At 40.0% G+C, this 15542-nt stretch overlaps 1 protein-coding gene across 3 annotated transcripts in view; it reads right to left on the reverse strand.

Annotated features, from left to right (window-relative positions):
* TRMT9B (tRNA methyltransferase 9B (putative)) overlaps positions 1 to 15542 on the reverse strand; it is a 123157-nt gene that overhangs the window by 58085 nt on the left and 49530 nt on the right. For all 3 annotated transcript variants that reach the window (XM_064652827.1, XM_064652825.1, XM_064652826.1), the window contains exon 4: positions 8403 to 8458. The gene's annotated coding sequence lies outside the window, so the exon portion shown is untranslated. The remainder of the gene's footprint in view (positions 1 to 8402; positions 8459 to 15542) is intronic.

Raw genomic sequence — 15542 nt, forward strand, 5'->3', positions numbered from 1 at the left:
TATTATAGCAGGTTGGAGAAAGAGTCTGGCAGGACCTCATGGAGTTCAAAAAGACAAATAGGAAGTTTCTCACCTGCAGAGGAGTATTTCACAGTTGAAAACAACAAGTGGGTCTTGGGTACATGACAGGGAGCTAAGGATAACCAAGCCAGGTCAGGCCTCTCTGAGCCAAGACAGGCCTCAGTATAATGCTGCTAATCATCATAGCAAAGTACAGGGAACTGGTAAATCAAGATTGGCTTTGATGTAGCTTTCCTAACCCTGTACAAACATATTTGTCATTGTGGCAAGATAAGGACTAACCAAATGGCTAGTCACAAATGCGAGACCTCAGTATAGGAAATTATGAACTAAAATAAATCAATTTAACAAATTTCTGATTGCAGGCCATTAACAAAATACAGGGAAATATTGCAATAACAGTGCAGTTAAGGCAACTGTGGCATGAGGGCCACCTAGACCCTCTCATACCAGGTGCCAGGAGTGTGGGCCTTGAGGGCCAAGAGAGGAGCACTGAGGACCTTAATGGATTGGGACAACTCAGGGATTTGCTGCTATAACAGTACCACTGTGCTGCTTATGGTTCAAACTAATGCTGCTAATGTTTGTTACAGCTATCTACTGCCATTTCCATTGTTACTCAATAGTTATCTCATTTGTTCTCCCTTAAGTACTGCATAGTTAAATATTGCTAAGACATAACTGCATCTGCTACTGCCATGCTTGAGTTCTTATATTTACACATTACAGTCTGCATACACAGTTAAAAATAATCACATATAAAGCACACAGTCACAGCCTCTTTCCTTGCTGGATATCACTGCTGCATCCTCCTGTTCTTTCCCAGTACCAAAGTAGAATCCAGTGGGTAATGGTGCACGCAATGATGTTTTCAGCTATGCTGTGTGGACCACTGAGATAGGTGCTAGAAGACTTGGCATTCTAGGTAGAGTCATTTATGAGGCAGATCATCAGTACCACACATATACAGGCCCTAGAAAGCACCTTAAAGACTAGATACACTTGAAGAAATACCAGGTGGGTGCTTTCATAGAAAAACTAAAGGTGTTCACGTGACTAATAAATTTGGAGAGCTGGGAACTTGGCCTTAAAAGCATTGGCAAGGCTACATGCCTAAGGAACAGGGTAGTTGTGCATCTCATTTACCAGAAATAAATTCCATTCCAGTAAGTTTCTGTCAAAGGAAATAGTCATGAGAACAATTTTGCTGAAAAGAAGTTGTATTTTCATATTGTTACCATTTCACGAAGGCCAGTCTTCCTTTATTTTCATGGATTTCCTTGTCCAGCATTCCTTCTTTAGTGTCAGTTAATTCCCATTTATTTATACTGCCAGTTATCTCAGACATCTGCACCTCCCCCCCCCATGCAGTGTGCCAACGCTGATGAAAAGGCAGCACTTGTGTGGAGGAAGGAGCAAAGGAATCTTCCGACATCTGAGACTGCTAATGAGACCAACAAAGAGCAAAGTTTATGTAGGCAGTTTAGTGAGGCAGACTTTTCTAAAAACATTTGCTTTGGATCCAACCTTTGCTAAGAGCAACTAGAAGCACTTGTCACTCAGTGGCTCTTCTTGTATTGAAAGGCACTGAGTTTAGGTGAGTTATTTCCGAAGTGCAGGGTCCTGAGTCATGCTGCCACACTAGTCTAATTGGCTGTGATGATTTGACCCTGGCTGGATGCCAGGTGCACAAAGCTGCTGTATCACTTCCCTCCTCAACTGGACAGGGGAGAAAAAATATAACAAAACTCTTGTGAGTTGAGATAAGGACAGGGAGAGATCACTCACCAATTACTGTCATGGGCAAAAAAACCCTCCACTTAGGGAAAATAATTAAATTTATTATCAACCAAAATCAGAGCAGGATAATGAGAATTAAAATTCTAAAAAAACCACCTTCCTCCTGCCCCCACTCCTACAGGCTTAGCTTTATTCCAGGTTCTCTATCTCCTCCCCCGCAACTGTTCAGGGAGACAGGGAATGAGGGTTATGGTCAGTTCATCACATGTTGTTTCTGCCACTGCTTTCTGCTCAGGGAGAGGAGTCCTTCCCCTGCTCCAGTGTGGGTTCCCTCACAGAGGAGACAGTCCTCCAAGAACTTCTCCAGCATGATTCCTTCCCATGGGCTGCAGCTGTTCACAAACTGCTCCAGCATGGGTCCCTTTCCGTGGGGTGCAGTCCTTCAAGAAGGCATGGGTCTCCTGCCTGGGCTGCAAGTGGCTCTCTGCACACCCACAGACCTCCATGGGCTGCAGGGGGACAGCCTGCTTCACCATGGTCTTCACCACAGGCTGCAGAGGAAACTCAGCTCTGGCATCTGGAGCACCTCCTGCCCCTCCTTCTGCACTGACCTTGGTGCTGCAGAGCTGTTTCTCTCACATGTTCTCAGTCCTCTCTTCTCTGGCTATAATTACTTCTCTGCAATAACATTTTTTCCTTCTCAAATATGTTATCACAGAGGCATTACTACCATTTCTGATGGGCTCAGCCTTGGCCAGCAGTGGGTCCATCTTGGAGTCAACTGGCATTGGCTCTGTCAGACATGGGGAAGCTTCTGGCAGCTTCTCATAGAAGCCACCTGTGTAGCCCTGACCCGCTACCAAAACCTGGCCACGCAAACCCAACACTCTGGCCCTTTTGGCTGATCTCTGAAAAGATCTAGGACAAGCAGCAGGAAAGTGTTCTAAAGTCTAAGCTGACTGCCACAAGAGAGCTAAGACATGAAAAATGGGAAAATTTTTATGGGATTCTAGACAGTGGATCTATCATTCCTTAAGGTCATTTCATTGGATTATCCATGAGCCTTAATGATCATTGTGTTATTTTATTTTGCATATTAAATCCAATTTTTTTCTGACAATTCCTGGTACTTCTAGTTGTATTGGGTTGAAAGAAAAACTATATTCTGCACTGGTAAAAAATCTATTCATTTCTGAGAAAGTCTTACTAGACTGATAGACAGTAACAGTTCCCAATAGCTCACATCTCTCATTGTCTTACTGTTTCATGGAATTTTTCTGTTTCATAAATATGGAACAGCTGTTGTTTCTAGACATGATTAAAGAATGTTACATGAATCTCAGAAAGATGGAGAGATAAGACAACCAGGAATTTCTCTTTAGAAAAATTGCCTCATATTATCAAAAGTTACTTGAGTCATTTCAAAGAAATTCTGCTTCAGAAACAAATAGAATTATTCACATTTTCATTCTGGGTTAAATTTTAAAACCTAGGTTTATCTCACTTCACAATGGCAAAATTTTGCAAAGTTGCTATATTTGCCATAAAATTAAAATTCTACCCAGGACCACAAATATACATAAGACAACTTGGTTGAATTCTTGATTTTTCTATTTAAAGAAACAACCTTTGTGGGCTATTGGTTACAGAAAGTGGGAATAGAGGGTAAGACTTAGTGAGAAGCAGATTCTACTCATCTTTTTCATTTGAATAACTCCAGTAGCCAGTAAGTCTTTATTTAAATATAGTTTTCAAAGACAAACTATATAAAAAAGATGGGTGGGACTGTAGCATCCAGGCAATTTCCTGGATTCAAGAAGTACAAATTAAGTTCATTTGTATCACAGGCTTCATTGTGTGACTATGTGTGTGTTATTTGCACTTCTCAGTACCTAATGTATAACAAACACCACAAGCACTGTGACAAGGAAAATATATTAATGAGGGTAAGAAATTGAGGAAAAAGCCATACAGAAGCTGATGGCTGTGTGGCACATACCTATCACTAATATCTTTGAAAAGCTCCTTTTGCAGACTAAATTCATGCTTCGAGTACAATAATAATGTGTTACCCTAACAGATGTTACTAAATGTCATTATATATAAGAAATATACTAATTATCTGGATATTATGGATCCATACAAGTTTGAATAACTGACATAATATAAAAACTAAATTTGTGACATTAAATTAGAGAATGATGAAACATAAATTGCCAAAGTGACAAAATTAGTCTCTATTCATCTAGAATGAGACAATATTAGTCTCTACAGAGCTGCTTTTCTGCCAAATTCATTTTTGTAAACTGATACGGACGGAACCGTGCAGCTCTTCTAACGTGAAACCTGACAAATTCAGCCCTATTTCCTCCTGTTTACCTAATCCCTTGTTCATAGTCTTCCTGAGCTCTGAAAAGGTGTAGATTGATTGTGATATCATGTGTCTAAGGGAAAAATACATTCTCAGGTCCCAAACACTGGGTGCATCTGGGTTCTGTTGTAAAGCTACTTCTCATTTCTACAATTAGTATTCCTGACACCAGAAATATATTACAAAAATACATATAAATTTACAAGACTTTTATTCAAGATAATGATATAGAAGTATGAAAGGGGGTTTCTGTCATTGAATGCATATGACAACTAAAGATAAATGATCATTTAAAAAGATGGTCTCTGGGTAAGTAGTTCAGTGGTTGCTCTAAGCCTGAGGAGACTGATCTCTCCTGCAGCTTGTCAGAACAGGAGTGAATACTGACCATTTTGGTTCATTTAAACAGCATAAATGAATAAACATGTGAAGGGAATGGGCTGAGCTGAAGAAAATGCATTATTCATGCAGCTAACAACACTTACTCATGCTTAGTCTAAACTGAAACCTGAAGTGCAAATCTAGGACACTGAGAAGATTTTCAATCATGCTGAGTTATATTTAAATTCAATCTATGCCAAAAATTCTGAGTTCATTTCATGTTTTCACATCAGCACTGAAGCATTTCACGCTTTCTTTTACTGGCTACACTTCGGGAAACATAAATTATGAATGTAGCAGTTTTTGCAAATGAATGGTAATAAATGCTAGGTGGATTTAATTTGAGATGCAGTGGACATGAAATTAAGTGAAATGTATAGCACTGGTGATTAGTTTAATTCCATCTGACACCTCCTGAAGAAAAATATTTCGATCACAACAAAACTGAAAAATGAGCAAGTTTTCTGAGTGAGGAAAAAAACCGTTGTATTTGCAATTCTATTTTCTTCAACAAAACACTCTTATAACACCATTTCTGATATGTTCTGTTAACTCAAAACTGTGAAGACAATTTTTAGAACATGATACCTGACTTTTTGCAATCCATGTTGTTCTAATCTCTCAGCAATTCTTATTTTCAAAATATGGAAATCATGCTGAACTCCTACATGGAGCCACTGAAAAAGCTAATTGGCATTTGCAAAGTGGAAAAAATCTTCTTTTCTGTTTTGCATAATCAGGCATCTGTAATGACACTGTTCCCAAAGATACATAAAAACTTCATCCCCTGACTTCTCTTGGTCTTAATTACCTAAGGAGTATGTGCCGGGGGAAGGGGGGGGTGGTATGAAGAGAACAAACATAGCTATGGTCTTAAAGAAGAGTTTAATTCAGTGAAAGAATCTGGATCCACAAATTAAGAAAAGTCATAGTAATTTCACCTCGCTAAACCTGCTTCCTTCAGGTAAGATTTCCCCAGATAAGATTTTCTTATCTGAGTGTGTAGTGGGTTGACCCTGGCTGCTCACCAGGTACCCACTAAAGCCTCTTTCTCACTCTCCCTCTGCAACTGAACAGAGGAGAGAGAAAAAAAACAGCTAAGGATTCATGAGTTGAGATAGCTGGGAGAGGTCACTTACTGATTCCCTTCATAAGCAAAACAGACTCAAAGTGGGGATAGTACTTAAATTTATTACTAACAGGATAAGAGCCAAAGAGTGAGAAATAAAACAGTCTTAAAAACACCTTCCCCCCACCCCTCCTTCCTCCCATGTTCTTCCTCCTCCAGCGGTGCAGGGGGACAAGGAATGGGGGTTGGGGTCAGTTGTTGTTTCTGCCACTGCTCAGAGAGAGGAGTCCTTCCCCTGCTCCTGTGGGGTCCCTCCCACAGGAGACAGTCCTTGATAGACCCAGTGCGAGTCCATCCCTCAGGCAGCAGTTCTTCCCAAACTGCTGTCCCGTGGGTCACTCCTCCATGGGGTGCAGTCCCTCATGAATGAGCTGTACCGACATTGGTCCACCACAGGGGCTGCAAGTCCTACCCAGGAAAAATCTGCTCCACTGTGGGCTTCCCTCTCTACAGGCTGCAGGTCTCCAGCAGGACCCCTCTCCATCCTGGGCTTCCCACAGGGTCACAGCCTCCTTCATGCATCCACCTGCTCCAGCATGGGCTCCTCCATGGGCTGCAGGTGGGTCTCTGCACCCCGATGGTCCTCCATGGGCTGCAGGGGCACAGCTGCTCCACCATGGTCTGCACCACGGGCTGCAGGGCCTCAGCTCTGGCACCTGGAGCACCTCCTGCCCCTCCTTCTGCACTGACCTCGGTGTCTACATTGCTATTCCCATGTTCTCACTCTGCTCTTCCCTGGCTGGAATTCTTTCTGTGCAACAACCTTCTGTTCTTAAATATGTTATCACAGAGGCGTTACTATCACTCCTAATTGGATCGGCCTTGGCCAGCCAAGGAAGGAAGGCAGGAAGTCCGTCCAGGAGCCGGCTGGCATTGGCTCCATGGAGTAGGGGAAGCTTCTAGCAGCTTCTAACAGAAGCCACCCCTGTACCGCCCCCCCTGCCATTACCAAAACCCAGCCACAGAAACCCTCTACATAGTGCTAAGACCATTTGAAGGCCAAGCATTGCAGGTGAGCTACTACAGCCCTTAATACAGCTCCTGTTTCTATTGACACAATTACAAATTAATTTGTACTGAATGCAAGCAGTTCAGCCACCTCCTCTCACAAACCTATGAAACAACACGAATGTGCAAGTAAGAAATCTGAAACAGCAATTCTTTTTCTTACTCTAAATGTATCACAGTTTGCAATTAACCTCACAGGCCTTTGATTTCTGGTATTTGTGACAGGATATTGTGTGCATAGCACAACAGAGCAGAAACGCCAACCTTAAATGCAGCACAAGGTACTTTAGCATAAAATTGTACCTGGACTGTTCGCTGTCACATAAACTATCACTGCTTCTGTAATAAGAGAGAGAATATGAATCCACTGTGTGGTTTCTCCATGGTTTGTTTTTTCCACTGAACAAGTCAATTAAGCTTTATGTAATTGCCATTAGGAAAACGAACTTGACAACGAAAAATCCACAGACAGATCCAGAAGGACTATTATCAGACTGGAAATTCTTTTTCTTTTCAGATTTTTCCAGTCCTTAGAGAGCAAAGCAGCTGTTGCTGAGAAGTTACTTTAATTTACTTCTACACTGGCCTTCAGGGGACTGAACAAGAACTCTGAAAGAGCATAAATGAGACTAGGTCTCCTGAAGCTGGAAAGGATTCAAACCCTACTCCAGAGGACTTTGCACAGTTTATCTCCCAAGAAGAGTGTTAGGAAAAAGTTCTCAGTCAGAAAATGTGTTATAGTTTCAGAACAGTGAAGTAGGCAATAGTCAGATGTAAACACCTTATAATGGATTAGTCACGCACAGTTTGAGCAATGGAACAGGCAACTGAATTTCTCTTGTGCAGACAATACCTACACAACTGAGATCCATTTCTGAATCTATTTCAGATCTGAAAGGATGTAGTGAAAATATCATGCCACACTTTGCTTTCTAAACAACAAATTCAGCCTGGCCAAAGTCTGTTTGTAATAGCAAATAGAATACTAACTGATGCAAGGTTTAAAGCTTCACAGCTTCCTCACCTCCAAAGAGAAGTACATACTGCGGTAATATGATTACAGAACTTCCAGCAGCTAGCACAGCATTCAGACAAGCATATTATTGGCAGCAGCTGCTCAAACAGGTGCTCACCTCACTGTGCTCACCATAGCCCAGCAATTGAAGGAATGAGAAATTATGTCTTTTCTGAGTCAGCCTTTTCTGAAAGCACAGTATGCTTCCATAGCAATCCAACTACTTGCTGAACAAATAAAGTTGGCAATTTGACAAACCCTTTAAAGGTTATTTAAATATATCAAGGTTATTTCATCACTGGAAAGAAAGACTTTAACAGTCTGGATATAACCAAGTAAGCACTTAAGCCACTAACCTTCCAAAGTACTAAGCATTTCACCAAGTTATCATCCAACCTAAAACGGGTGAAGATTAAAATGGTAAAATGCTAAGATAAGGCTTTTGTGAGAATTAATCTGACACAATTTAATTATGCATATACATATAAATCCATTGTACCTACAGTCCAACAAAACAGAAGAGAACAAAGTCTAAGAAAGCAGAGGCTTAGCAACTTCTCTCAGGAAGCTTTCTCTAAGACCACTTCTCTTCCTGTTGCTTGATTGGGCACCTTTTATATCTTCCTGCCTTAGAAAACATTTTTACATGGTGGCCAGCTGTCCTAGAATGTAAAGGATTACAATCTAAAGCATCTTATGATTATATAGATAAATTACACAATGAAAATTAAATGTACCTGAATGGATGAGAACTTCCAGTAATAATATCAAAACTTATTTGATAGAGCACCACCTGGGGAAAAAAAAAAGAAAGAAAAAGAGAGTTACAAAAATGCATCATATTACCTGAAAGACCATGGGTCAAATTGGTAAGAAAATAGTTGGATTGCCACAGGTTTTTAAAACAAATACCTATATGAAAATATCTGTGCATTACAAATACACATGTAAGTAAATTCTGGATACAGCACATTCATTTGCTATTATATCAGCTAAGTCTAATTTACAACACTTGACTTCTAGGCTGTGCTTTACACATCCCTGCACAAGAGGGAAAATATAAAATCACCATTTGTGCTCTTTGTGGCATAGGTTTCTAACACAGACATATGGTAGGAAACAAATACATAAAAACTCACATATTTTCCTATGTTTCCATATTCATATTTTGCAAACATAATGTATAGTTATATAATTTCTTAATCTTGATTTCCAATTCCACCCATATAAGTATACTGACACACTCCAGTATTATTTGAAATCCTGATCTCAGTTTTGATGCAGCTTTCTTACTAAACTAATTTTAGGGCAGAAAAAGCTGTTTACCAGTTATTTCTCACAACAGTGATGGGATTTTAAAATACCATTATCCTTTGAGACTGTCATAAAGTGCCAACACAGTTCCAAGGAAGTCATCATAGCTGTTCATTAGTATCATCTGAAGATCTGGACCTTACATTAGTTTTGAAAATCCAGTATATCTAAACTTATGCCTCTTCATTGTTCATGGCCTTTCCATGTCCCAGTTGCTACAATTCTACTGGACCAGCACAACAAGGTTTCATGCAAATTTGTATATGCTATTCCTCTATCAGCTCACCACTTTACACATGCAAGAATAATGACTACAACAGAAAACCAGCAGTGGTTCCCTTGACAGTTCTGGTGGCTAGCAAGCTCCATAGCTAGATCTGTCAGATCATTTGGAAACCTCAAACCAGTCGTAAAGGTATTTTTGATGCAAAAATGAAACCTCAAACTACAATGGGTTAAAAAATATGGTTGGCCTTTGTGGCCTGGAGGAAAGGCAACTTACAACACTTAATGAATCCTCAGCATATTGGCATTTTTTTCACTAAATACTGTGCAAGTATTTCCAAAGTCAAATCCCATTGGCTATATTTCACTCAGAGTCTTTTCGGGGGTTCTTGTTGCTCTTTCAGAGCAATAAAAAGATCAGCGGAGGTACACTGATGAAATAATGTAAAAATGCCCACAAGAAATGCCTGTAATTTCACTAGACTGAGATATGTTATTTTCTCATACTATTGGCAAAGGTAAATTATAACTTGAAATACTAGTTGCAAGTTTTGAGATTTACATTTAATTCAATCAGAATTTGAATGCATGTAAACACAAATCTCCTAACTTCTCTGTAATAGGGAAACTGCACCAGAGCAGTTTTAACAATCTTTGTCAATGTAATTATCTAAGCTGAAACTGAAAGACCAACCTTGAAAACTGTGTGCAGGCTAATCAGTCAGAACAGAAGGTTTTAGCAGCATAATTTCCAATCAATCACATAATCATAGAATCCTTTAGGTTGGAAAAGACCTCGAAGATCAACAAGTCCCACCATAATCATGTTTTCTCCTGCACATTACATGGACATGCAAAGTAACTACAGCCTAATAGTTCAGGACTCTGACTTCTCAAAGAACGTGTTTTACCATGTTTTCTCCTGTATGAACAGTAGGAGGAAAAGCAGTGAGGAAAGCAATGTTTGGTATATCTATTATTTATGATTGGGGGGAAAAAACATAACCAACAAAGACAAATTTACATATGCATGACGATGATTGAGTGAAGAGTAGATTGACTATAAAGATGTACAAACTACAGAGATGTACAAACTGCATCACACATACAGAAAATAATTTCAGGAACTCAAAGTGACAGCTTCCTTTTCTGGATTTTTGAAAACAAGTTCTAGTAACTAGTCTGCCATCTAATCAGTTACAAAGTTCCCCTACAAATAAAACTGATTTAGCACTTCAAATTTCCACAGGAAACAAAGGCATTTCAAAATCTGACCTCATTTCAATTCATAATAAATCTGAGTACTCTCAATATTTCCTTTGAAACACAATTAAAAATGCTGTGATAAAAGTGATTTTAAGCTTATAATTATCTTTTTCTACTACAGGTACATACAGGTAAATATTATATATGTTATTGGATGTTGTCAATGCATAGTATTGTTTATATTATCAAGTTGTCATATTACATCATGACATACCAAATAGTCCAGTGTTCTGTTTTGATATTATTTTTATATTCTTTTCATTTAAAAGCAAAAGCAATTGCTAAATTGTCTATAATGAAAGCACTTATTTTTGAAATTAGGGCTGTCTAGCATTTTAAGAACTGTGGCTTGGTATGAGTTTTGAGACTCCCAGAAATCAAATTCACCATTTCCTGGAGATGGACAGACTCAGCAGTAGTTTGCAGAACTAGATGCTGTACACAGCATAACTGTATGAAAACTTTACAGACCTGAGACAAATTCATCCTTCAGCTCATACAGTTCGCAGGCCAGAAGTTCAGTAACTGCTATAAATTAGTCTTTTATTCATGCTGCAATGAGTGTGCTACTTTGATGCAAAATGTATTGTTTCCCTTTCAGTGCCTAATAGCATTATGAAGAAAACAAGCTTTTGATCTTTCTGAATATTCCCTAGACACATTTGCTTTGAATATCCTAGTCTTCATAAAAATATCTGTTACTTTGTCAGATGTTCTTTATCAATTAGTTCTTGCTCTCACAAATAAAGGAGAGATTTCTCACAGCTGAAATATATGGATAATGGATAATCAGAGGCATACACAGACTTGTTATCAAATGATGCAAGCTCTCAGCTCTTCCCAAGATTCATACTGCACACATCTGAGTTCTGCTTAGGCTTTCATTTTGAACAAACTAGTTCCCCTAAAACTGTTAAGGAAACTTTCCTGTCTGACCATCCAGGAGCCACTCTGGCAGTCACACTCACACTACCTGAGCTGGGACCAAGGCCCCTTCGCAGGTACACACTCCACACTCACCCAGTCAGATCAGGTTTCCTTACCAGCTTGACTTCAGCTTTCCCATAGCAGAGTCTCAGATCTCTGGATCCTTTAAGTAATTTAATCATGGTGCAACAACAGAATAACAGCTCCAGCTAGTGCCTCCAAGGAGGGGCCCTGAACAAAAGAAACCTCTGCCTCCTGGAGCTCAACCTGCAGCTCACACTGCAGCTGCACAACGAGCTACCTGCATTAAATGTATTCCTCAACAAAACAATGCTTAGGTGCAGTGCAGAGGCAATTTTTTCCAAGGACTTCAACCTAAATGTACTAATGACAAGATGGCATTAGGGCTGGCTCTTTCCTCCTTGCATAGTCCCCCAATACTATTTCAATAGACTCATCCTCAGCAGAACAGTACTTTCAAACATGTTTCTAATACCCTCACTGTGGTGGGTTGACCCTGTCTAAACATCAGGTGCCCACCAAAGCCGCACTGTCACTCCCCTCCTTTGCTTAAAAAAAAAGCTCGTGGGTTGAGACAAGGTCAGGGAGACATCACTCAGCAATTACTGTGATCAGCAAAACAGACTTGACTTGGGGAAATTAGTTTAATTTATTACCAACCACATCAGAGCAATGTGGTAATGAGAAATAAAACCAAGTCTTAAAACATCTTCCCTCCACCCCTCCCTTCTTCCTGGGCTCAACTTCACTGCTGAATTCTCCACCCTCACCTCCCAGCACTGTAAGAGGATGGGGAATGGGGGCTGTGATCTGTTTATCACACATTGTCTCTGCTGCTCCTTCCTCTTCAGGGGGAGGATTCCTCACACTCCCTCCCCTTCTCCAGCATGGGGTCCTTCCCATGGTAGACAGTTTTCCATGAACATCTCCAACATGAGTCCTTCCCACAGGCTATAGGGGAATCTCTGCTGTAGTGCATAAGGCAGAGACCCTGGTATCTGCAGGGCTGTTTCTCTCACATATTCTCACTTCTCTCTTCTCCGGGTGCAGTTGCACATGTTTTTTTTCACCTGTTCTTAAAAGTGTTATCCCAGAAGCACTGCCACTTTTGCTGATGGGCCAACTTGGCCTTGGACAGCAGCAGGTCCATCTTGGAGCCGCTGGCATTGGCTCTGTCAGACATAGGGGAAGTTTCTTGGAGCTTCTCACAAAAGCTACCCCTGTAGGCCCTCTGCTACCAAAACCTTGCCACACAAAACCAACATACTAATTTGTCATGCTCCATGCATGCAGAACATAACCCTGTTAACGTCCTATAAAAATGCCACAACCCTTACATGACTGCAGACATTTTCACCAGAAAAAGTACAAGTTAAAATTTATGTCCCAAGAGGGACCAGATGCAGCCAGTAAGATCCAAGATGAATATTCTTCTACATGGATGTAGATAGTCTTATCTAATCGAAACCACCATTACCAACCTACTCCACTACTTGAAGGACAGGGGGTTTCTTCCAGAGATATTAACCTACATTCACCTGTCCTCATGCTATCTATTTGTCCTAGTTATAGGGGCCAGGACCAGTTTATTACTATGTGGGTATAACCAAAACTGTGTATTCTACACCTTCTATGTCAATTCTGATGGACTGTTAATAATGGATCATTTGCAGCAGCTGTCCAGGGCACACCTAATGACTCAGCTGTGATAACTCCCCTCTGAGCAGGAGGAATCAGCACTTTCACACCCAGCCTGACCTGCTAATGGGCCATACTGGACTGACATAACAGGCAGCTGCAACACCTAGACCATCAAAGACTCCAAAAATATCCCACAACTCACAGAGTTAAATCACCCACTGTAAAACTCCCTGCCCTGGGGGACGTACTGGACACTCCCACCTGAACCTGAGCGCATATAATCTTGGGGTTTTGGGACTTTTGGTACCACTCATCGGATCCAGAGGAGGACCAGAACTCCAACACGATTGTGACTGCCACTCTCTACAAGACTGCGATCGTTACCTCAACAGAACTGCCACCATCATCGGGACCAACAGGTTTTCCTTTCCTTTTACTTTGCACCCAGGGGGGGCACGTGGTGCGCAGTACAGGGGCCAATGAACACTGTTCTGTTCTCGTCCCAGGGGGCCGGGTACTACGTCTGTTTTTGCGGCTTAAAACCAGGTTTTCTCTGTATCATTGCATCTAATTTATTTTTAGTAAATTGTAACTCTGACTTATAATCTCTCTAGAGTTGGGTTAATTTCTCCTGCTAGTTTACTTTTAAACAAGCACACTATTCAAAACCTGATACAAAGAGTTTGATTCTGCTAGTACCCTTGAAATGAGAGACGCTCTGTTCTGGAATGACACAAATTTGAACAGTAGCTACTAGAAGGCTGTAGTCCCTGCTGGAAAATAGGGCAAGGTCTGCAAAAGGCAATGGCAATGCTAACATTAACAGAGAGGAGTGGGTCTTGTAGAGAACAGTACAGGCAGGTTATTTTAAACATCATTAAAATAATGGGGGCTGTTCTGTTTCAATGAGAGAGAGGCAGAAAAACAAGAACAAACTCTAGAAAGGTAACATCAAAATGCAGTTATAAAAGCATTCAGGCCTTAATTCCATGCTAAGAGCAATCCTGCCTTGTTTCTGCTGCCCCCAGCTGCTCATTCCTATCTGCATCTTTGTTATATACCCAGCATGGCTTCAAAACCACAACTTGACATGGTGGGTAATTGCACAGAAGTGCAAGAAGCTTTGAAAGGGCTTTCCCACCAAACAGTGATCCTGTAAAACTGTGATCTCATAGGATTACCATAAGCAATAACTTTTTTTTAGTGTAAGTGTTGACTGGAATTCTTGAAATTCTAAAAAATGCATGTATCTTCCTGTGATTAAGGAAAGAATTGTGTTTTGGTTCTCTGGGGTACTTTTAATTATTTGTCAATAAATGTGGGGAATACCCTTAAGATGCAGAATTTCATCTTTTTTCTGACAGAGACAACCTGTATGGACCAGAATTTTATTTCACAATAAGGTAGCAGCTGATACTGCTTCATGCATAAGCTTTTTATTCTCTTGCTTTTGCACATCTGCATATATCATATGGGAACTTTATTTGCCTCACAGCATAGTGTGTTTTATGAATTGGAATCTCTACCTAAATGCACCATAACAGTGCTCTAAGAGATATCCTTCAACATTTCATTGGTGCAAAAGCAGTTCTGCATCATCTTTAATGAACAGCTTTGTTGATTACAATTTTCAGCATATTATGTAAAACAACTTCACGCAGAGCATAATCAGTAAAGCTATAAATTAAAATAAATACAAAATCTTTTTTTTTTTTTTATATATAATTTCAAAGAGAATATGAGGAGCAGCTCTGTTTTTTCTAGGTATGTCCATATTACATATATATATGCTGCTGATCTGGTTCAGTTCTATGTAACCATGCCAAAAAGAGAAGCATAGCGAAGACATTTGAACTGAAGCAATATTTGCAATACCAGAACTGGAAAAATTACATGACTCTGTTCCAAGTGCAACACAGCCATTATTCCCAGACACAGCATATTCATTCACTATGAATGAATATCATTTGGCTGTGAGCAGGCAACTGCCTAACCAGGAGAAGGTAAATGAAATTCAAAGGGTTATTCTCTCTTATGGTACCTGTTGGCACAGCTTCCTGAAAGGACTGGGTAAACATAGTAGTAATTTTATTCCTAACAATGCTATCAATTAAAATACTTTATATAAGTAACATAGAAAGAACTGCATGGAAATTAAGGTGTATCAAGAAGAGATGGTTCCTGTCATTATCAGAAATTGATTTTAATTAAAACAGGAAATAATCATGTATCAATAACATCAGTGTTCCTGTTACAAGAGATTTTGTATTTCACTGGAAGACCAATACAATATACAATAAACAAATGCACTGGCTTTATCACATACTATTTCCCATTGCTTAAATTTCATTTGTTGACTGGGTTAAACTCACTGTGTACTTCCAAATCACTTTCAAGATGAACAGATACCTAGTGCCAAATTAGTTTGAAGGCAATTAAGGTAATTACTGATAAAATCTCATCTTTAATAGGATATACGTTTG

This window comes from Pseudopipra pipra, chromosome 4, assembly GCF_036250125.1.
Source record: "Pseudopipra pipra isolate bDixPip1 chromosome 4, bDixPip1.hap1, whole genome shotgun sequence".
NCBI lineage: Eukaryota > Metazoa > Chordata > Aves > Passeriformes > Pipridae > Pseudopipra > Pseudopipra pipra.